Below are 23,689 nucleotides of genomic sequence, written 5' to 3'. Positions count from 1 at the left end.
TGGGCGGGGACTGGGCCCGGTGGGCCGTGTGTTTACAGGAGGGAGTGGGCGGAGACTGGACCCTGTGTTACAAGAGGGAGTGGGCGGGGACTGGGGCGTGTGTTTACAGGAGGGAGTGGGCGGAGACTGGTCCGTGTGTTACATGAGGGAGTGGGCGGGGACAGCGCGGTGTGTCACAGCCGGGAGTGGGCGGGGACAGGACCCTGTGTTACAGGCGGGAAGAAGCCCCGCACGGCGCACTCAGCACTGCTTGTTACGTTTACGTTTGCTCTTGTGTCACGTGGTGCAGTCCGACTCCGTACACTTTTAGTGAAGGAGTCGGGTCGGACCTGCCATAGACCCTACTAAGAAAGTTTCTGATTAGTGGTTGCTTAGGGGGCCCCCCTGAGCCCTCCCAAGTCTGCCAACTGGATATAGTGATCTCATGCTAGCCTCAGATACCTCTAAACTATCCCAGTGATATGCCCTCAATGTATGATAAGGGCCAAGGGGGCTATCCCATAAATAATGATAACCTCTCCACATCAGTGGGGGGTCTGAGTCCCAACCCTGGTCGATCAGTTGCTTTAGGATGCCACCACGCTCTCCAGAGCTCTGCTAGAAACTAGGCCATGTGACCGATGTACCGTGATGTCACATGACCTAGGAAGAGGTGACGGAGTGCCTGACCTCTTATAACGGCTGATCGGCAGGGGTCCCGGGAGTCAGACCCCCATCTGATATTGATGACCTATCCTGAGGATAAGCCTCTTAATACCTCAGTCTGCCCCTGAAAGGGGTTGTCCAGCTGTGATAATAAAAAATTGTGGGAAGTTACAAATGAAAATAAGGGAAAATAAACTTTAGCCCCTTCTGCTTCGGCACCAGTGACACCGTGTTCCCTCTCTGGTCTCTACAGGAGTACCGTAGATAGTGGAGCGCTGTCTCAAGAATTCCCATAGAAATCAATGGAACAACCATGCATGCGTGCAACCGTCCACTCCATTTCAGGGGGGCTGTCGGGGCTATGGATCCCCCGTTTTCATGATTGTGGGGGTCACAGTGGTAGGACCCCACTGATCTAATAGTTATCCTCTGTAGCCTCCCTTCTAGCACTCTAACACCCCTCCAATCTATCCTCCACTCTGCTTCCCAGCTAACCCACCTCTCCCCTATTACTCCTCTGTCTCTTCTCTCTTTCACTCTCTTCACTGGCTCCCCATGGCCCAGAGAATCCAGTACAAAACACTATGACAAGGCAGTCCACAACCGGACCTCTCCATACATCTGTGACCTGATCTCCCGGTACCTTCCCACATGTAATCTCCGATCCTCACAAGACCTCCTTCTCACCTCTTCCCACAATCGCCTCCAAGATTTCTCCCGTGCATCCCCCATTCTCTGGAACACATCAGACTCTCACCTACAGTGGAAACCTTCAAAAGAAACCTAAAAACCCACCTCTTCAGACAAGCCTTCAACCAGTGACCCTGCTGCCGCTATACCGCCATGACCAGCATTACCCTCACCTACTGTGTCCTTCATCCATACCTTATACACTACTCACAAAAAGTTAGGGATATTTGGCTTTCTGGTAAAAAAGCTCCAGTGATATATCATGAAAGTCGGGCTTTTAAGCAGCAGAGGTGATTTCCACATCTCAAACAATTTTTTGAAACAAAAGCCAACACCAGTGCTGGTTATACCCCCACAAAATGTCAGTGTCTCAATAACTTATTTGTCCTTGAGCATCAATTACAACTTGACAACGACGTCTCCTGCTGTTCACAAGTCTACTTATTGTCTGCTGAGACATGGCATCCCACTCTTCTTGAAGGGCGGCCCTCAGGTCATGGAGGTTCTGGGTTACAGAAATATTACCCTCGACATGGCGACTCAGCTGATTCCATAGGTTTTTAATGGGATTCAGGTCTGGAGAAGGTGCAGGCCACCCATTTGAGGTACCCCAGTCTCCAGCAGCCGTTCCCTAATTATGCGACCTTTTTTTTTTTTTATATAAATATTTCTTTATTAATTTTCTCAAAATCAAAACAATATACAAAGATATATACACAAAAGGGGGGAGCATAGTGGATATACATATTACATCTTCCAATTTACATTCTTAATAATAAACATACTCATTAAATTCCAACATGTCCCATTGGTCTGTCCATCAAGCCAACATGAAAAAAAAGAAGACCGAACCTCCTCCAAATAAAATACCCCGGATGGATACTTATCTCCCTCCTTCCGTGACAAAAAATTCCTGGACATTTCAGACAGCAAAATTATTTTCCCTTTTCTCCATACATTTTGGAGAGGAGGCCCGGCGTAAGGAATAAACGATGTACTATCTTAAATTGTGTCAACCGATGGTGACGGGAAACAGAAGCCTTTTTAATATTTTGGTATACCTCTCGCCACTGTAGTGAATTCCCTACCCCTAAATCCGCTTCCCATTTACCAACACTCTTAAATTTAAAAACCTTACTTAATTATTTTCTAAATCTAGCATAAATTTGAGAAACCCTAACTTTTTTCCCATAAGAATTATAACAGAAACCTAATAGTGCCTGCGTGACGGGTGTTTGAGAAATTTTACTTTGCATGTAAGCACATGCATGTTTAAGTTGAACATATCTATAGTGGCATAAGGCCGTGATTGGCGTCTCATTAAATATTTCCCCTATAGGCTTTACTTTACCAAAAGTGCAAATATGTGACAACATCGTAATTCCTCTTTTAGTCCAATAATTATTGTCGTTTAACCCAACAAATTCTTTTAGGAGAGGGTTGTCCCGTAGCGGGGCAAAATCCTGTACGTTTGTTAGCCGCAGAATGGTCTTGGTCTTATTCCACACTTTCTGTAGCATTGAACCTATAGGGTAGGTATTTTCACTGCGACCTAAAAGTCCGGTCTCTAATGTGCTAAATATATTCAATATAGGGGACTTCTGTTGTTTCTCAAGATAGGATAGCAACATACCGTCCCCCACATTAATACACCATTGTAGGGGATCCGGAAGTTGCGTCTGCGCCTGCGCCAGGAAGTAGGAAGGTCTTGGCTGGCGCGAACTTCCACAGACAACCCGCGCGGGAGAGGACAGGTCGTGTCTTCAGCTCCTGGAGGTGAGTATTCAGTGTGTGTTTTGTCTTTTAATACATTAAATACATGCATCTACTATGTCCTAGACATAGTAGATGCATGTAGGAGGCAGCAAATGAATGCTGGGGGTAGTAGTCCCCTGGGGAATGCTGCCCCCAGCACCCACCGTGCAGTCACCCCAGCTTCAGTCCCAAGTGCTTTTTCTTTGGGACTGCAGCTGGCTGGGGTGACTGCATGGTGGATGTTGGGGGTGGTAGTCCCCTGGTTAAGGTGGTACTGTTGTTTAATATTAATGTGTTAACTTTCATCTTTTTGTTCTCATTTTTCTTAGGTTATATTTTTTGGATGACAGACCTGATCTTCATACTTTTAAAAAAAATGTCCAGTAAGTATCATTTTTGAGGGATTTTTTTCAATGATTCAAAATCAATTGTTTAATTATTTTTAATTGTTTCAATAGGCTATTCAAGTGAGTCCGGGAACTCTCCTCCAAGGCGACGAGTTCGCTTGGATACGGTATGTCATGTTTTAAAGTTTTTATTTATTATCCCATCCATGTCCAAAATATATATATTTTTTTCTTTTACAGCAATCGTCAACGGAGGAGAGGTATTCCGGCCCTGGTCCGACAGCGGGAGAGGAGGAAGTCGGGGGTGGACACCATGAATCGGTAATAAAAAAAAAAAAGAAATGTATTGTGTTTTTTCTTAAAATTTTAGGTTATTAAGTTTGATATTCTTTTATTTTAGTCTAATCCTACTGTTGCCTCAAGAGGTCGTCAGCAACCACCCACAAGGCGCCGGGGAGCACGCGGCGGTCGGGGACGTGTGAGTATATCTCAGTATTGAATCTTGTTATATCATATGTGTAAATTACTAAATTATTTTTTAAAATTAATAAATTATTTTCTCGTTTTTTTAGGGTTCAAGGGCCTCTGCCAGAACGGATGAGGAGGAATTATCTGGTTTCTATATCGACAATAAACTCCTCATCCATCTGGTGGAGGAACGCGTCCCACTCTGGGACCATACCGACCGCCGCCATGCAGACCATCACCTGACCCGGAGTCTGTGGATGGAGATTTGCGGAAAAATGCTGACGGATTGGGACGACCTCAGTGAAGGCAAACAGGAAGATTGCAGTAAGTAGCCTTACATTTTTTTAATTGATTAGTTATCTGTCATGTCCAAACTGCGGCCCTCCAGCTGTGGCAAAACTACAACTCCCAGCATGCCCTATCCAGGCATGTTGGGAGTAGTAGTTTTGCAACAGCTGTTGGGCTGCAGTTTGGTAATGCCAGTAATTTGAGAGTAATGTTTATTTTTATATTTTTCAGAGACGGCAGTCATGGTGCGATGGCGCTCAATAAGGGACCGCTATAAGAAAGACTATAATGAGGAGGTCAATCGCTCGAGTGGGTCTGGCGGAACCCGCCGGCAGCCGTACCGCTATGCGGCTGCCCTAGGGTTCCTACGTAGAACCCTAGAGCTGCGAAGGTAAGTAAAAAATTCCCCCAAAAAATGTTAAAATCAATTTTTAAAACATGCTAATTTTTCTTTTTTTGTTTTCTTTACAGAACAACTAGCAATACTCGGGCGCCAGAACCTCCTTGTGAAAGTCATCAAGAGGCGGTCCCTGCTGAGCTGCCACCCGCGGATCCCTCTCCACCTCGTCCAGCACCTGGTCAGGACCCAAATCGTCCTCTACTGGTTCCCTCTGGTGACGCAACAATGGACGTTATGGAGCCACTTTTTGAGGCGTTGATGCGTTCGCCAGAGGGCCGGTAGAAGCCGCCAAGCTGATTATGAAGACCTCACAAGGCTACTTGTATGAGACCTTGTGTGGTTACAGCAATAGGATTGTAGCCATGGAGGCCGAGCTGAGAAGTCTGCGGGAGTGTGTGGCGCAGTTTTCTCAGCCGGGCCCGCTACAACCCTATTGGCCGTCAGTTAATCAGCTGGTGGCGGACTTCACGCCCGACCAGGTGTTGGAGTTGAGACGTAGGGTGGAGGATGCGGTGTGGGATTTGAGACACCGCACAACTTCCGTCCCCCAACCACCAACCTATCCCCTCTCCCATTCCTATCCCCCTCCCATTCCTATCCCCCACCACAACCTCCTCACCACTTCCAACCTTCTCACCCCTTCCAACCTCCGCAAACTCCAACCCGTCCACCTCAACCACCTCCCCATTCTACAACCCCCGAGCCTTTTCACCACTGTTCTCTCTCTCCTCCTAACTATTTTCAACAATCAACTTTCACCACTCCTTCTTCGCTGGCTCGGACAACTCCTTCACCCAATCCCCCATCCAGTTTGCATACTCCCGCTGTCTCTCCTCCCACATCACACATTTCAGTGTCCCCCAGAACATACGAAGGTGGAGAGGGATCAAGCCGTGCACTGCCTTCCACCCCCCAACCTCCTCCTCAATACCAGGATTTGTAATTTTTGTTGTTTGAAATTTTATATTAATATTGTTTTATTTATATATATTTTTATTTTATAAAATTCAGTAAAATTCTGTTAAAAGTTTTTATGTGTTTTTTTTTACTTATCTAAAAATAAAGGCCTGACATGCTCTCACATCGCTTGTGGAGCGACACTGGAACTGTCGCTCTGCAAGCGGTGGGAGAGGGTGTAGTGGATAAAGGCCTGACATGCTCTCACACCGCTTGGGGAGCCAGCCAATGATAGTGGCTACTCATGCGGTGATAAGATTTTTTTGTAAAAATAATATAAATTATTTAAAAAGAAACACAATACTACTATATTTGAAAATGTTATTAAACTTTATTAAAGAACAATTTTTTGGAGAAAAAAAACAGCAACAGTAAAAAATTTCGATTTTAAACATTCTGGTCCTAAACATCTGAGCTGAAGTAGGCAGCAAATGAATCGCGCATGGCGGACACCGCCACAGTACCACGTGGTCCAAAAGTTTCAATACTAGTCATTTCGCTGTCCTCGATTATTCGCTCAATGGCGGGTTCTTTAGTCCGTATGAAATCGTGAAGAACTACCCCACACTTTACCACTTCGTCTACTGTTTCAATCTTCAACTGAATCGGTTTAGCAAAAACTCTCCATTTAGAGACAAGGATCCCAAAGGTGCACTCGACCATTCTTCGTGCCCTTGTTAACCGATAATTGAAAATGCGTTTTGTGGCATCCAATCCACGGCTGGAGTAGGGTTTAATCAGGTTTCCAGACATTTGGAAAGCTTCATCACCCACCAAGACGTATGGCAGTGGTGGACTGTCGGTTCCAGGCATAGGTTCAGGAGGTGGAAAGTCAAATTGCCGATTGTACACGCTCCGTCCCATGAAAGAGTTTTTAAAAATCATTGGTGCGGCCATATGCACCAATATCAACTGCCACAAACCGGTACTCAGCATCAGCGATGGCCATTAAAACAATTGAAAAATAATTTTTATAATCAAAAAGGGTCCAAAAACAGAGCCTGGAAACTATAGGCCGGTAAGTTTAACATCTGTTGTGGGTAAACTGTTTGAAGGTTTTCTAAGAAATGCTATGTTAGAGCATCTTAACGGAAATAAGCAAATAACGCCATATCAGCATGGCTTCATGAGGGATCGGTCATGTCAAACTAATTTAATCAGTTTCTATGAGGAGGTAAGTTCTAGACTTGACAGCGGCGAATCAATGGATGTCGTGTATCTGGACTTCTCCAAAGCATTTGACACTGTACCGCATAAAAGGTTAGTATATAAAATGAGACTGCTCGGACTGGGAGAAAACGTCTGTTAGGGTACTTTCACACTTGCGTTGTTTGATTCCGGCAGGCAGTTCCGTTGCCTGAACTGACTGCCTGATCAGGCAAACTGTATGCAAACGGATGTCACTTTTTCTGACTGATCAGGCATTTTGCTGACTGATCAGGATCCTGATCAGTCAGAAAAATGCCTGATCAGTCAGAAAAATGCATTGCAATACCGGATCCGTTTTTCCGGTGTCATCAGGCAAAACGGATCAGTTTTTTTTTTTTCATTTTTAAAGGTCTGCGCATGCGCAGACCGGAAGGACGGATCCGGCATTCCGGTATTTTGAATGCTGGATCCGGCACTAATACATTCCTATGGAAAAAAATGCCGGATCCGGCGTTCAGGCAGGTCTTCAGTTTTTTTCGCCGGAGATAAAACCGTAGCATGCTACGGTTTTCTCTTTTGCCTGATCAGTCAAAACGACTGAACTGAAGACATCCTGATGCAAACTGAACGGATTACTCTCCATTCAGAATGCATGGGAATATGCCTGATCAGTTATTTTCCGGTATAGAGCCCCTGTGACGGAACTCTAGCGCCGGAAAAGAAAAACGCAAGTGTGAAAGTACCCTAAGTGGGTAAGTAACTGGCTGAGTGATAGAAAACAGAGGGTGGTTATTAACGGTACACACTCAGATTGGGTCACTGTCACTAGTGGGGTATCTCAGGGGTCAGTATTGGGCCCTATTCTCTTCAATATATTTATTAATGATCTTGTAGAAGGCTTGCACAGTAAAATATAAATTTTCGCAGATGACACTAAACTGTGTAAAGTAATTAACACTGAAGAGGACAGTATACTACTACAGAGGGATCTGGATAGATTGGAGGCTTGGGCAGATAAGTGGCAGATGAGGTTTAACACTGACAAATGTAAGGTTATGCACATGGAAAGGAATAATGCAAGTCACCCGTACTTATTAAATGGTAAAACACTCGGTAACACTGACATGGAAAAGGACCTAGGAATTTTAATAAACAGCAAACTAAGCTGCAAAAAACAGTGTCAGGCAGCTGCTGCCAAGGCCAATAAGATAATGGGTTGCATCAAAAGGGGCATAGATGCTCGTGATAAGAACATAGTCCTAACACTTTACAAATCACTAGTCAGACCACACATGGAGTACTGTGTACAGTTCTGGGCTCCTGTGAACAAGGCAGACATAGCAGAGCTGGAGAGGGTCCAGAGGAGGGCAACTAAAGTAATAAATGGAATGGGGCAACTACAGGACCCTGAAAGATTATCAGCATTAGGGTTATTCACTTTAGAAAAAAGACGACTGAGAGGAGATCTAATTAATATGTATAAATATATCAGGGGTCAGTACAGAGATCTCTCCCATCATCTATTTATCCCCAGGACGGTGACTGTGACGAGGGGACATCCTCTGCATCTGGAGGAAAGAAGGTTTGTACACAAACATAGAAGAGGATTCTTTACGGTAAGAGCAGTGAGACTATGGAACTCTCTGCCTGAGGAGGTGGTGATGGTGAGTACAATAAAGGAATTCAAGAGGGGCCTGGATGTATTTCTGGAGTGTAATAATATTACAGGCTATAGCTACTAGAGAGGGGGCGTTGATCCAGGGATTTATTCTGATTGCCTGATTGGAGTTTTTATTCCCCTAAAGTGAGGAAAATTGGCTTCTACCTCACAGGGGTTTTTTTTTTGCCTTCCTCTGGATCAACTTGCAGGATGACAGGCCGAACTGGGTGGACAAATGTCTTTTTTCGGCCTTATGTACTATGTTACTAAAAAATTCAGATCCGGTACCTGGTGGCTTTAAAATACGGATATGTTTTCCGTCCACTGCGCCGACACAATGCGGAAATTGACAGACCTCATAAATTATTTTTTTTATTTGAAGCCATCTCTGCTGATTGGGAGTAGGTATGAACTCCTCATGCAGTTCCTCCCATAAAACTTGACACGTTTCTTTTACTATTGTTAAAAATCGTTGAAATCCCAAGCCGGAAATGGTAGTGTAGCGACGTGAAACTGTCACCTGTAGCCAGAAAGCTGAAGAAAAAAATAAATAAAATATTAGATTAGTAATTTGAAATACTTAAAAATTTTAGATGATGGATTTGTCAAATTTGATATGGCCTGAATCACTATAATTATCATAAATATCGTTATGAGTAAAATGTTTCTATACTTGAAAGCATCAATATATATTTACCGCCTGTAATATTTATATTAAATACATACAGATTAGTATAGCTGCTATAAAAATCTTCTAAAAAAATTGTTAATGAAATATAAATACTAAACAACACATATAAATAATTAAAATTAATATATATATATGTCATTATCTTACCGGATGGTCAACATGAGTCGTTCTGTAGGTGACACACTCCTGCGGAAATACGTATCCATCCTGGCCAGTCTCGGTGATACTCGGTCTAAGAGCTCATCAAAGCTAGCCATATTCATGCGAAAAAAATTATTACATTTTTCAGGATCATGACGCAATTCCGGGTACAGGACTTCAAATGCTCCTTCGGTAATCCGTGCTGACGAAATTGGATGAACCCAATACCAACGAAGACGACGCCGACGTCTATCTCGCTGTCGTTTCCTCCATCTTGAAACCAAGATCAGGGCTTTGAAAGCAAACTCTTGTTCAGGCATCATCCTGGCGACAATCCTAACAGAATCTGAGCTAGTCCCTAAAGGTTACTTTTATAGACCCAAAAATTTGCATATTTTATTAGTTTATTTATTTAGCATACCGGATCCGCTCAAAAATACACGACGGATCCGTGCGACGGATCCGGCTGCATACCGGATCCGTGCGACGGATCCGGAAAAAAAGCGCAAGTGTTGCATTCAGGATTTCCGGATCCGTATCTCCGGAAAAAAAAACCGGAAAGACGCATTCCGGAATGAAAAAATGATGCGTTCTCATGCGTTTTTCCAGATCCGGCGTGTAATTCCGGCAAATGGACTACACGACGGATCCGGCCAAAGCAAGTGTGAAAGAGGCCTTAATCAGCGCAATTCTGTTAATCTGAGAGAGGGGGGGTTTCTGCCAGACCCGAACCCTCTCTTTTACTCTATTTATCAAAGGAATGATGTTTAATTTATTGTAGTCCATTACTGAGCTACTGATCTTTATTCCTAGATATTCCAAATGATCCCGTGGGGATATTACTTTTACCTTTACTACATTTGGTGGGGGAGCACAGCTCAGAGGAAAAAGGACGGATTTAGACCAGTTAATCTCATACCCTGGCCACTCGACCAAATTCATTTATAGTTTGCATGACACGTGGAACCGCTCTCCACCCGTCATTCAAATAGAGCAATACATCATCCGCATATAAACTGATCTTATCCTCCATCCCCCTCTTCCTCCAAATCCCACTATTCCCTCATCAGGCCCTGATCTTACAGGCTAAGGGTTCCATAAAAATTGCGAAAAGTAATGGGGAGAGTGGGCAACCCTGCCGAGTTCCCCGCTGCAAACAAATCGCGGGGGAGATCATTCCATTTATATTGATTCTGGCTACTGGGGCATTATATAGCATTCTCACCCATCCAATAACATTTTTCCCCCAGATTCATCTTGGCCATAGTCTGCCATAGGAAGGGCCACTCCACCCTGTCAAATGCCTTGGCAGCATCTAAAGACAGGATGGAGCGGTTCCCCCCCCGATTGCACATTCAATAAGGTCCGTCGTATATTTGTCTGAATTTGTCTCCCGGGGATAAACCCCGTCTGATCTGTATGTATTAACCCCATTATTACCTTTCTTAATCTGTTTGCAAGTACTTTAGCAATTATCTTATAATCTGAGTTGAGTAATGATATAGGGCGATAGTCCTCTACTTTATTGCCGTCCTTACCTTTCTTCAGAATGAGTGTAATGGTTGCCTCCATTAAGGATGGGGGCAATTTCCCATTAGTGTAGGATTCATTTAATACCTCCAATAGCCCGGGTAGCAGTATCTCTGCATGTTCGTTATATACCTCAAACGGCAACCCATCAGGGCCGGGGACCGGGGACCCCCGAACTCCCGATATAACCTCCTGCAACTCCTGCAGAAGGATAGGGGAGTTCAGGGGAGCCGAATCCAACTTAGACAATGATGGGATCCCAATTTGTGACAGAAAGTCTCTGGGTCTCTGTTTCATATAACTCGGAAAGATATAAGTTATTGAAATGTTTTACAAATTCTCCCTCAATTTCCACTGCTTGATCTAGTTTGCATCCGTCACAGGTTTCAATTTGTCTTATCTTTATACAAACCTTTTGGGTGGATACTATCGAGGCAAGGAGTTTACCCGGTGTTCCTGCTTCACAAAAGTGATCATAACCTTGAAAGAACAGTTTATTCTGGGCTTTTTTTTTATCATATAATTTATATAATGGTCATTAGCTATTTTAAGATTAGCCCGCGTATTCGCATCATTTCTTATTTGAGTCGTAGCTTCTAAACGTTTTACATTTTCTTCCAATCTTTTCTCCTCTTTCAAAAAACTCAGTTCTTTTAGATTTAATTATACTATAGTATAACCCACGAAGATATGCCTTCCTCGCGTCCCACACAAAGTGGATGTGCGTTGTTCCAATGTTTTCTCTCCAAAATTGGACTAGTTCTCTATTTATTCTCTCTTGATCTTTTATAATAGTTAACCAATGCGCGTTCAATCTAAAGGGTTTAACAATAACAGGCTGTCGCCCAATCTTAATTGCTAATAACATAGGTGAATGATCTGAAATTCCGTGGATTTCATATTTCATTTTTAAAATTGAAGTGAGCATCTCGTCCATTGACCAAAGCGAGATCGATTCTGGACATGGCGCTATATGTCTTACTAAAACACGAAAACGCACGTTTATCCCCATACAGCGCCCGCCAGACATCAATTAGGCCCATTTCCTCACAAAAATCACGGAATAATAGTTGTTTTCCCTGATTGTATTTTGTCGCGTTAGAGATTCTATCCAATTCTGGATCTAGCACACGGTTAAGATCCCCAGAACCAACACCGGGCACTCCTGTGTACCATAGATGAACGAGACCAGATGGTTCAAAACTGTCATGGTAAATGGTGGGGGAATATACACAAAAGCTAGTATGCAAATTCGTCCATTCCATCGACCATAAAGAAAGATATATCTCCCTTCTACGTCTATCCGATGTTCCAAAGGGACATAGTCGACATTTTTATCTACATATACACTAATCCCACTGGGAATATGAGGAGAAACTGGAATGAAACTGATGCCCCGCCCATTTTTTAGTTAAATACGCGGGGATCTCTGGTGCTGCATGTGTTTCCAATAGTGCTACTATTGCGGGAAGATGATGAGAAATCAAATCAAAGACTATAACCCGTTTTGTTTTGTCCCCAAGCCCAGGTACATTCCATGTTAAGACCTTATCGTGCATAACGATTCAGTGCTGTAGTAGAGTCGTCCGCCGCCACCCAGCGACAACCGTGGCCGTGCCCAAACCCAACTCATCCCACCCCTACCAAACCCACCCTACCCCCCCCCTTACCCCCCATACTGGTTCACTGATGGGGTACATCATGTCAACCTCTTACATTTCGGCCTTCCGCCAGTGGGCCCGCCCCTGTTAGCCCATCCCTCCAGCTCCAACCACCATCCCTCGAACCCAGCCCGTCAATGTATTATTTATTTCTTAACCGAGTCCAACCATTCTAGGGCATCGCCGGCTTTATCAAAAAACATTACCGTTTCCCTATAGACCACTCTTAATTTTGCAGGGTACAACATAGAATATTTAATGTTAACCTCTCGTAGTCTTTTCTTTATGTCATAATATTCCCTACGTTTATTTTGGGTGTCCCTAGAGAAGTCAGGGTAGATCTGGATCGCATTCCCATTATATTCAATCTCCTGTAGTTCTCTCTTGCACCGAAGTGCCCAGTCTCTATTACTTGAGGATAGTATTCTAATCAAGAAGGGTCGGGAGGGGGCACCAAGTGGAGGCTTTTTAAAGGGCATTCTATGGGCTCTCTCCACGCGAAGCGTGGATAATTCCCCTCCAGTCCCCAATACCTCTATTAACCATTTTTGTAAAAATTCAACAGGGTTATCCCCCTCTACACCTTCAGGAAAACCCACTACTCTCAAGTTATTCCTGCGTGCTCTATCCTCCATATCTATCAACTTCATACTAATCCGCTTGTATTCCCTGTCTAAATCATCTATCTTCTTGGCCATCTGTCATTGTTCTGTTTGAGTCTCCACCAATCTGGACTCTACCTCTTTAATGCTAGCCCTGATCTTGTTCATATCGTCTCTAATAAGGGTTATATCCGTCTGCAAGGTCTTTACAATGGTGGAGAGATCTGTCACCGATTGGTTCGTGGTCTGTACTACTGTCAATATCTCGACCAACTTGCGATCTATAATATCTAATCTATCAGCCTCAAGTCCCCTAGGCTGCTCTATCTGTATCGGCAAACCTCCCTGAGCCTCCACTGGCTCAGCTATTTTTTTTCCCCCCTCTAGCCTTAGGTACAGGCGATCTCAGATATTTTTCCATTCTAGCCTGTGGGCTACTTCCACCCCCATCCTTGGGTGATCCTGTACCCACTGATTTCCTGTTATATTTAGCTGGCATATTATCTACTGCAATGATAATACAACAGAAACCCCCCAAAAATAGTAAGGGTTACAAGATCTCCCCGGAATATTCATCCTCACCTCAACTTGGCCCAGTATACCAATCCCCCCTAATCATACAACTCATTAGCTTATTTACGATACAGCGGATACAATAAGTTCCAATCAGTTAGTTAGTTAGTGGGGTTACATATCAGTCCCCCGTTGGTTTTTCCAGCCTGTCCGGGAGACCACTATATATATAGATATAGACTTTAAACTTGCCACTTCCCCCGGGCAAACTGGAAACCCAGAACATCAAAACATTAAACCCCTCATTCAACATATGCCATATAATATTATCTGAAATTGAGTATTCTCCCAGATATCCCCTATAGACAGTTATTGTGAATGCTATTAACAATCATCTGCACCACCATCCCGCAGTAATGCTAAATCATGCACCGCGTGGTCCAGCAAGACGGTAGAATTGAAGGTGAGGGGCGCCAATGTTTGCTTTCGTCCAGTGTATAGCCCAGCTATACTAAGGGGTAATGTTCTGTCATCAAATCAATACCCTGGGCCTGTCGTCGGTGAGCCCCTCAAAGAGTTGATAAATGGTGGACTAATGGAATGTTAATCTGCCCATAGGAGGACACGATCTCACCGGTCAGTCTTTTGTTCAAGCATAAACGGGGCCCACCAGTTCAGGGATAAAGGTACAAAAAAACAGCAATCACCTAGGGCTAATAGCCCTCACATTCCTATTTCGACCAGTGGTCCATCCAAGAAAAGATAACAGTGTTGCTATGTCGCCATATCAGTGGGATAGCCCGCTATTTTCCACGTCAGCGGATATAATATCCGTGGGCCGCAATCAACCAGCTAACCCCCTTTTTTTTTTTTTTTTTTACATATATCCACCCAGATAGGATATGATTTTTCAGCCAAGCAGTTAGTATATTATAGATGTTAATAATAATAAGTTAACGATAGCCATTACTGAACGATATCTCACCGATCTTCGGCCAGCCGGCCAGGAACAGTCATGCGATCACAGCGAGCAACGACTTCACCTGATGCACTGTGCTGCCGCTTGAGGGATCCAAATATATTCACTTATGCGATCCGATTCCCCGCTGCTGCCGCTCTGAGTGTAATGGTAACGTCCATTTGCTGCAATTCCCAACACGCCAACACTCACTCAATCCTGCTCCGGCTGTGTCCAGGCATCCAGTCTCCACATCCCTGAGACCTGCCAATGGCCTCCCGCCCGCTCACGGATCCGGCACGCCACTCTCCAGCCTGGCCAGCGGGCCGGCCGAACGCAAAGAGGATGGGAGCAGGTGAGTAGGCACAGGGGCAGTTACAAGTTGATACCGCAGGACGCACTCCGGGAGCTCACGTGTCAGGTCCACAGCGCTTCAACGCTTCAGCGCTTCCACCAGAGGGACGATGCCGGCGCGAGGGTAGGCAGGCGGGCAGAGGAGGGAGGGGGCGGCGCCCAAGCGGTAGCGCGGCACAACCACGCAGCTACCTCGTTACCCGTCCCGCACATGATGACCTTGAATTATGCGACCTTGATGAGCTGACGCATTGTCCTCCATGAAGATGAAATTAGCCCTGTGTTGTTCATGCAGAGACACAATGACTGGATTAATGACGTTATTCAAGTAGTATGGGCTTGTCACTGTACCATTCACAAAGTGTAGGGCAGTTCTGTATTGACTAGACACACCTGCCCACACTGTAACACCACCACCAAAGGCTCGTCTGGTGACAACAGTGGCTGATGCATAGCGCTCTCCTTGACATCTCCAACATCATTGGCGGCCTTCATTTCTGCTCAGCGTGAATTGACTTTTATCAGTGAACATCACTGAGGCCCACTGGTCCCTCGTCCAGCATAGATGCTCCCTGGCCCATGCAAGATGATGACGCTTGTGGTCAGGAACCCTTGCAGGTCATCTAGCACGCAGACCACGCTCAGGTAAACGGTTTTGAATGGTCTGACGTGACACTTGGGTGCCTCTCACCTCCCTTAAATGTGCCTGGAGTTGTGTGGCACTCATCATCTGTTTCCGCTGGGCATTGTTCATAATGAAGCGGTCATCAGAGTCGGAAGCGGCCAAAGGGCGTCCACTTCTATTTCTTTCTGTGACTCTACCAGGCTACCTGTATCTCTGATACAACCTGCTGATGACACTCTGTGACGCTCTAAGCTCACTGGCCACTTCCGTATGAGAACATCCTGCTTGAAGCCTCGCAATAGCGAGGTAGTGCTGATCAATTGCTATGTGTCTTCTTGGTCTCATGATGTCAAAATGTGAACAGCATGATGAGGAGGACTTGCTTAAATACCAATTCTAATTGAACCAGGATATGTATTGGACAATTCATGGATCAAACACCTGTAGTGAATTTTGCCGTTAAGCTCCTTGTTAAAGAACAGCAAGTTGTGCAAAAAGTACTGAAACATTGGACAGTTGGACATGTACATTCAAAAGTTTAGAGAAGGTCACAATAAGTTCACCAGAGTGCATTTTAGGTTAATCCTGAAATTTCACCCACAAGCCAAATATCCCTAACTTTTTGTGAGTAGTTCAGATTGTAAGCCCTCGCGGACAGGGTTCTCTCTCCTTCTGTACCAGTTTGTTACTCGTCTTTTATATTCTTAGTGTAATTTGTATTATGTATGTATACCCCTTTTCATATACACAGCGCCATGGAATAAATGGCGCTATAATAAATAATAATAAGGTTCCACAGCTCACCTGGTGACGTTCATCGTGTTTTATAGGATGCTTTCATATTAGCTATCCAGATATCTCCAGCTATCCTGACATGAATATAATCATCCTCCAGTGGAGCTTAGTTCCTTGGGCTGGGATTTCGATGCAGAAAAATAATCTACGACCTTAATAGCTCCAGATGGTCATCGTGGAGGGGGGGGGGGGGGGGGGTAGTGATGGACCCTCACACGGGCCAATGGGAAAATTGATTTACTCTCTCTTGGAAGATCTTTTCATGGTGTGTCTTTTAGTCAGCGTTTACTTCTTTGTTTCTAAACTAGTCCTTATGTACATCACTGTGTCCATTTTGCGGTCTGTGTGCCGCCCTCATTTTTGTTCCTGACTTCAATGGGTCCATCGTCCTCATTTTGCAGACATATTCTGTCTTTTTGTAGACTGGACCTAAGGATCCGGAAAGCACACAAATTATCCATTTGCTTTCCGTATCCGTATGTCCGGTCTACAGAAGGTAGAACATGTCTTATGCTTGGCAGCAGAATGCGGACCGCGGACCCACTGAAGTCAGTAGGTCCTCAAAAAATGCAGATGCAACACAAACGGTATCTGTATTTTGTGGATCCGTAATTTGTGGACTGCAAAGTAAATACAGTTGTATGCATGAGGCCTTAAAGTGGTTGTCCGCTTATTTTATATTGATGACCTATCCTCAGGATAGGTCATCCATATCAGATCGGCGGAGGTGCCGGGAGTTGAATCAGCTGTTTGAAGAGAAGGCGCACCGGTCATTGTTTACCTGCTCGCCATTGCAGTCGCAGCGGTGAGCAGGTGTAATTACACCTACGCTGCCCCATTCACTTCAATGGGACGGCTCCTTCCTATTCGAGTGTACAGGAAGGAGCTAAAGTGAATGGGACGGCTCAGGTGTAATTACACCCGCTCAGCGCTGCGGTTGCGACGGCGAGCAGGTAAACAGTGAAAAGAAGGAAGCCCTCATGCGAGTGCTGTCTTCTCCTCAAACAGCTGATCAGCAGGGGCGCCGGGTGTCGGACCCCCGCCGATCTGATATTGATGACCTGTCCTGAGGATACAAAAAGTGGACAACCCCTTTAATTTGTAGGACTTGAGCTAAAAATGTCAAAACTAATTGTGAAGAAAGCCAGGTTCCTATTACGTAGACCGATTTCAAGCGTTAATCCACGAGACAGCGTGCTGATCCGTGCTTGTCAAGTGTTGTTTACATGCGGCAGTCATCGTGAGTAGGGGACAAATTATCGTTAGTATAGTCATTAGTCCCTATACCAGGGATCAGCAACCTCCGGCACTCCAGCTGTTCAGAAACTACAACTCCCAAAATCCTCCTTTCACTTCTATGGGAGTTACAAGAACAGCCAAGTAAGTGTGCATGCTGGGAGTTGTAGTTGCACAGCAGCTGGTGTGCCGAAGGTTGATGATCGCTGCCCTATACGATTTTTGTTGGTCGGCAGAACATCTCCTGTTAAGGCGCATCTGTCAGCATGATCAACCCTAGTAAACCATGATTGCTGTCTGTTTGGGTTGATCATGCTGAGTGCAATTTCCCCAGTTGCGGTCCCCCTCCTGCACTGATCCTCACTTTTTGAATGCCTGGCCATGAAATATCACCCATGCGCCAGCAAGAGTATAATCAGCCATGCACCGACTGTACTCTCTGTGAGCACAAAGAGCTTTTACAGTCCCAAGTCCTGAACTATACATGTGTCAATTGTACTGTCACCGGCATACACTGACGAGCAAAAGCGTAACAATGAGTGAGACTCCCATCATTTTATAGACAATCACCTTGGCTATCTCATACATAAATTGGACCTGCAACTATTTAGCATATGATTAGTTCTGCAGATTCTTGTCATGTGACTGCATTGTTACTGCTTTGCTCTTAGAATTCTAAATTTGATATTTTGTTAGTATTTTGTAAATCCACCTTTGGCTTTCAGCTCTGCCTGAATCCTTCTGGGCATGCTCTTGATCTGATGTCTCAACTAAAATCTGTTCCCAGGTCTCTTCTACACATTCCCAATGTTGGTCCATACTGGTCGACTCACTTGGGTACAAATACAGCTTTTTCTTCAACTCTACCCACAGGTGTTCGATTGGGTTGAGGTCTGGGGACTGTGGGGGCCAATCCAGCATTTCTACTTCATTGTCATTGAGCCATTTCTTCGCCAATCTCGACGTATGGTTCGGGTCGTTGTCCTGCTGGAACACTATGTCGTCCTTTTCATACTCATAGTACTCGAGTGTGTGCAAAGTAACTAATCTTGTAGGATACTCACATATAGCTCAGCATTGAGACCACCATCGATCCTGGTCAGGTATCCAACACCTTTGGCTGTGAAATAACTCAATATCATCAGGCTTCCTCCACCGAACTTGACAGTTCCTTCATTTTCTCGATTCGTTGCCCCCTTTCCCTTGTTTCTTCCAGACCCATTTGCACCCATCAGAGCCCAGTCTATTGACTTTCATCTCATCGCTCCAAATCACCTGTTTCCAATCTTCTACTGTCCACTGTTCAAACTTTTTTGCAAACTCGAGCCAATGCTTCTTATGACTATATTGAGGTTGAGGCTTCTTCACCTATTTTTAGGCCCCCATTCCAGACTTGTGTAGTGCGCGTCGCAAGGTGATTGTCTATAAAATGATGGTGGTCTCACGCTGTAGTGGATGGTGAGCTATGGAGCCTGAAAGTCAAAAGTTCCAAACATTGTTACCCTTTTGCTTGTCAGTATATGTGCAAAATTTCAGTGCCAGGCATCCGAATAGTGAGGATGCCTAACCCCATCAATTAATGTGGGAGGTGGAGTGGCAACTGGGGAGAGGAGGAAGTGAAGTGGTGCTCTGAGGAGTTAGACGAACCCCTTGGTGCTCCAAGCACTGCACCTCATTAACATGAAAATATATGTACACATTTCTCTAAAAATGACACCTCTGATTGCTGTACCACAGGTGGTGTTGCATTCAGCATGATCAACACCACCAAGCATTATGGTTTACTGGGGTTGATCATTCTGACAGATCCTCTTTAACACTGGGTGATGTGGTGCTCACAAACAATGATTTTTTTGTGTCATCCAAATCGGTCAGCACTGTGTATAAGAAATCAGGGTGCTCGGTCAAAGGGTCGGATTCCCCAGTGAACGAAGAAAGTAGAGGACCGGCACTCCCAAGTTGCTGGTGGGTTGAACTTTATTGGTCACTTTTCAAACATCAGTCAGTGACGCGTTTCGGCACCTATAGTGCCTTTCTCAAACTGTGAACAAGTGGCAATAACATACAAAGTAACAAACCAATTTAAATAGCCCGTCCGGTATCACGTGGTTCTGACGTCATGTTGTCATGGCAACCATGTATACACCAGAGAGCTCACGGGGTGGGTTATGCAAAGTGAAGATCAGCTGTTGCAAAAAGTAAGTATCTTGGAAATTATTCGCCGTACTTCAATTGCACTGTAAAGACATATTTAAAAACATGATGAACATCTATACTAGGGCTGCAGACCGCAGTAAACGATTATTTTAGAAATCGAGTATTCTAGCAATTATTTTTTACGATTAATCGAGTATTCTAATAAGAAAAAATTAATTAATAGACTGTTTTCCTTTATAAAAACTCATCAGACCCCCTGCCATCAGTCCCCAACACCCTTCGTTCTCCCCCAGTGCCATCAGCTCTCTCCCCTTGTGCCATTAGCTCAGCAGGGATAGTGCGCACAGTGATGTCACAGTGCAGGGATAGTGCGCACAGTGATGTCACAGTGCAGGGATAGTGCGCACAGTGATGTCACAGTGCAGGGATAGTGCGCACAGTGATGTCACAGTGCAGGGATAGTGCACACAGTGATGTCACAGTGCAGGGATAGTGCGCACAGTGATGTCACAGTGCAGGGATAGTGCACACAGTGATGTCACAGTGCAGGGATAGTGCGCACAGTGATGTCACAGTGCAGGGATAGTGCGCACAGTGATGTCACAGTGCAGGGATAGTGTGTACAGTGATGTCATGGTGAAGGGATATACCCACATCAGAGACTAAAAGGAAACAAAACCCAAACCGCCCTGAACCAGCCACTAACGACAGGGGGTGCTCTAACACCCTATGCTGCCAATCATCAGCCCCTCTAAACAAGGCCAGTGAGCACTACTATCCCTATCATCCTCTAGCCATTCCGGCACAGGTGACACAGCTCTAACTAGAAGTCCATGCTCCACCACTGGGTGGTAAACGTGTTATCATAGGGGTTCTCCGTGCTGGGACACACATGGCGAGCACTAATCACACAGTGCCCCTCCACACATGCAGCCACTTACCAGCCTTCCGCCGATAACCAGCAGCCAGCAGTTCTGATCTGTACCGCCACTCGCGCCCCGCCTCCTCCGCTGCCAGCCACTCAGCACACAGGGTCGGGTCATAGTGCGCGCTTACGGCACTATGACCTGACGATGTGTCAGGATCCAGTACAGCGCGTTGCGGCCCAGCGGGTGACCACGGAGCGGTGAGTAATAGCAAGCGCTTCACTCCTGCTCCATGGTCACATGACACAAACGAATCCTCGATGCAAAAAATTTGCATCGAGGATTATTTTGTTTCGAATTACTCGATTAAATCGAGCAATCGTTTCAGCCCTAATCTATACACAATTTACAAAAAGCTATTGAGCGCATACTCTCTATTAAGGCCCCTCGGTTCCAGGGTCTGGAGACGGTGAATCCAAAATGCTTCTCTTGAACATTTCGATCCTGTTTCCTCCTCGGCGGGGCGATGGTATTTCCTCTATGATTTGAAACCACAATTGTGCAATATTGTGGAATAGGTAGCAGTGTATTACCCTTTCATATAGTGGATTTGTGCTTGCTAAAGCGATCTTTCATGCGCATAGATGTTTCTCCCACATAGGCAAGGCCACGGGGCGCTTGAGGAAACGGATAACAAACTTGCTATCACATGTAAAATGGCCACGTATTGGGAACCGTTCACTTGTAGGTGGATGAGACATATAGAGACCCTTTATCACGCTGGAACAATGTATGCAATTGAGACAAGGAAAAGGGCCTTTCTTGGCTGTGGAAAGATATGTTTGTCTAGATGTCATTTTATTGCTACCAATGTCACGTATATTCCCCGCTCGCTTGTAGCAGATCATGGGGGAATGTTTAAACTCCTCTACTGTCGGGTACGATTTGGTTATAATACCCCAATGTCTGTTTACCACCGATCTCACCTTATTTATTCAAGGGTGGTAGCTGACAATAAAGGGGGGACGTTTTGACTGTTGTGTTGGTTTATTCGCTATAGTCTGAGGTGAATCTATCCTAGCTCGCTGTTGTTGTAACAAATGTGTGGGATATCCTCTCTCCTGAAACTTGCCCAGTCATTTCATTCAACTGAACTATACGGGTCATAGGGTCACTGACAATTCTGTTCACCCTTTGGAATTGGGAGTAGGGGAGAGATTTTTTGACGGCAGGTGGATGGTTACTGCTGTAGACCAATAAACGGTTACGATCAGTATTTTTCACATGCAGGTCAGTTGCACACTTGCCGTCTGTCCCTTTTATCACCCAGGTGTCAAGAAACGAGATGCGCTGCACATCCCAATGTAAGGTAAATATAAGTTCTGGTCGCACATTGTTAATGGAGGTTGTGAACTCCTCCAGGGTCCGAGTGCCACCCCGCCATACGCAAAATATACCATCAATGAAACGTTTCCAACATATGCAATGTTGTTGGTATAATGGACTGGAGTAGACATATTCTTATTCAAAAGATGCCATGTAGCAACTTGTGTACGGCGGTGCGGCATTCGAGCCCATCGCGGTACCGCACCGCTGTTGATAAAATGTATCTTGGAACATGAAATAGTTCCGCTCTAGGACAATAGTGAGGAGAGCAAGAAAAAAATCCTATTCTTTCTGTCCATAGGAGCTACCCTCTAAAAGGTGCTTAACAGCGCTCAGACCCTTGTCATGTGTGATCAACGTGTATAAACTACACACGTCGAATGTTACAAGTAGGCAATCTTCATCTATTTGTACCTTATTGATTTCCCTAAGAAAATGCTGTGTGTCCCTGAGGTAAGAAGGGGCCTGTTGTGTTAAGGGAGTTAGAATTTTTTCTATAAAAATGGCCGGGGGAGAGAGGATGGAGTCTATTGCCTCCCAGGTGGTCGATCCATCGATTTATGTACCTTGGGCAAGGTATAAAACACTGGAGTGATAGGATGCTTTGGGGTACCGCAAGGCTGTGTGTTGAGCCCTCTCCTTTACTCCCTCTTCACAAATGACTGTAAACCTATTCACAATACCAATACCATTATACAATGTGCAGATGACACGACCGTGATAGGCCTAATCTCCAACAATGATGAAACAGCCTATAGGAAAGAGGTTGAGAACCTAGAGAGATGGAGTAAGAACAACAACCTCATACTCAATACCAAGAAAACAAAGGAGCTGATTCTGGATTTTAGGAAGAAGAAACAAAATGGACACCATCCCATTAGCATTAATGGTGGAAACGTGGAGATAGTTCAAAGTTTCAGATTCTTGGGAGGTCATATTAGTCAGGACCTGTCATGGATAAAAAACACAACAGAAATAACCAGAAAAGGCCTTCAGAGGCTTTATTTTCTGAGGAGTCTGAAGAAAGCACAACTCCCAAAACAGCTGCTAGTCAATTTTTACAGGCGCACCATAGAATCTGTTATCACATACTGCATCAAAGGGTGGTCCTCCGGCTGCTCTTCTGAGGACAAGAAGACCCTCAAGTGCATCATCAGAATGGCTGGCAGAATCACTGGTATTTAGTTACCATCACTGGATGACATCTTCACTGCTCGCTGCAGCAACAGGGCAAAAATTATCTGCGGGGATCCAACTCACCCCGGCCACAGTCTTTTCACTCCCCTACCCTCTGGTAGGCGTCTTAGAGCCCTACATGCCCGCACCACTAGGCTGAAGAACAGCTTTTACCCCAAAGCAATCAGTCTCCTAAATGCTCGGAGATTATTGCCCCTTCCTAGGATAGAAACTACCACAGACTGAAAGTGACTGCTGCATTGATGACCCCATGATGACATCTTGTCTGCAGTGGTGTCTGATCAGTGTATATATACTCATAAGCACTTCCTACTTTGCTCTTGCTATATATATGCTGTGAACTGTGAATAGTAATGCCTTCTAGTGCAATGTTTAGTTTTTTTCTAGTGTAATGCTTTAGTTTAAATGTCAGTTCTTGTTCCTCTGTCCATGGCATCTAGGATTGCTCCAAACAACATTTCATTGTATTGTACATTGTATTACATTGTATTGTACAGTGACAATAAAGGCATCTTATCTTATGCTCTTTAATTAGAAATTCTGCCAACTTGGCATCAATGACCCCATTCTCTCTTTGTACATTAATCAAACTCTGTAGTTGATTTTTAATGCCCCATA

Source organism: Bufo gargarizans, unplaced genomic scaffold (assembly GCF_014858855.1).
Source record: "Bufo gargarizans isolate SCDJY-AF-19 unplaced genomic scaffold, ASM1485885v1 original_scaffold_1070_pilon, whole genome shotgun sequence".
In the NCBI taxonomy this organism is placed as follows: Eukaryota; Metazoa; Chordata; class Amphibia; order Anura; family Bufonidae; genus Bufo; species Bufo gargarizans.
Note: the sequence above shows the minus strand (reverse complement) of the source record.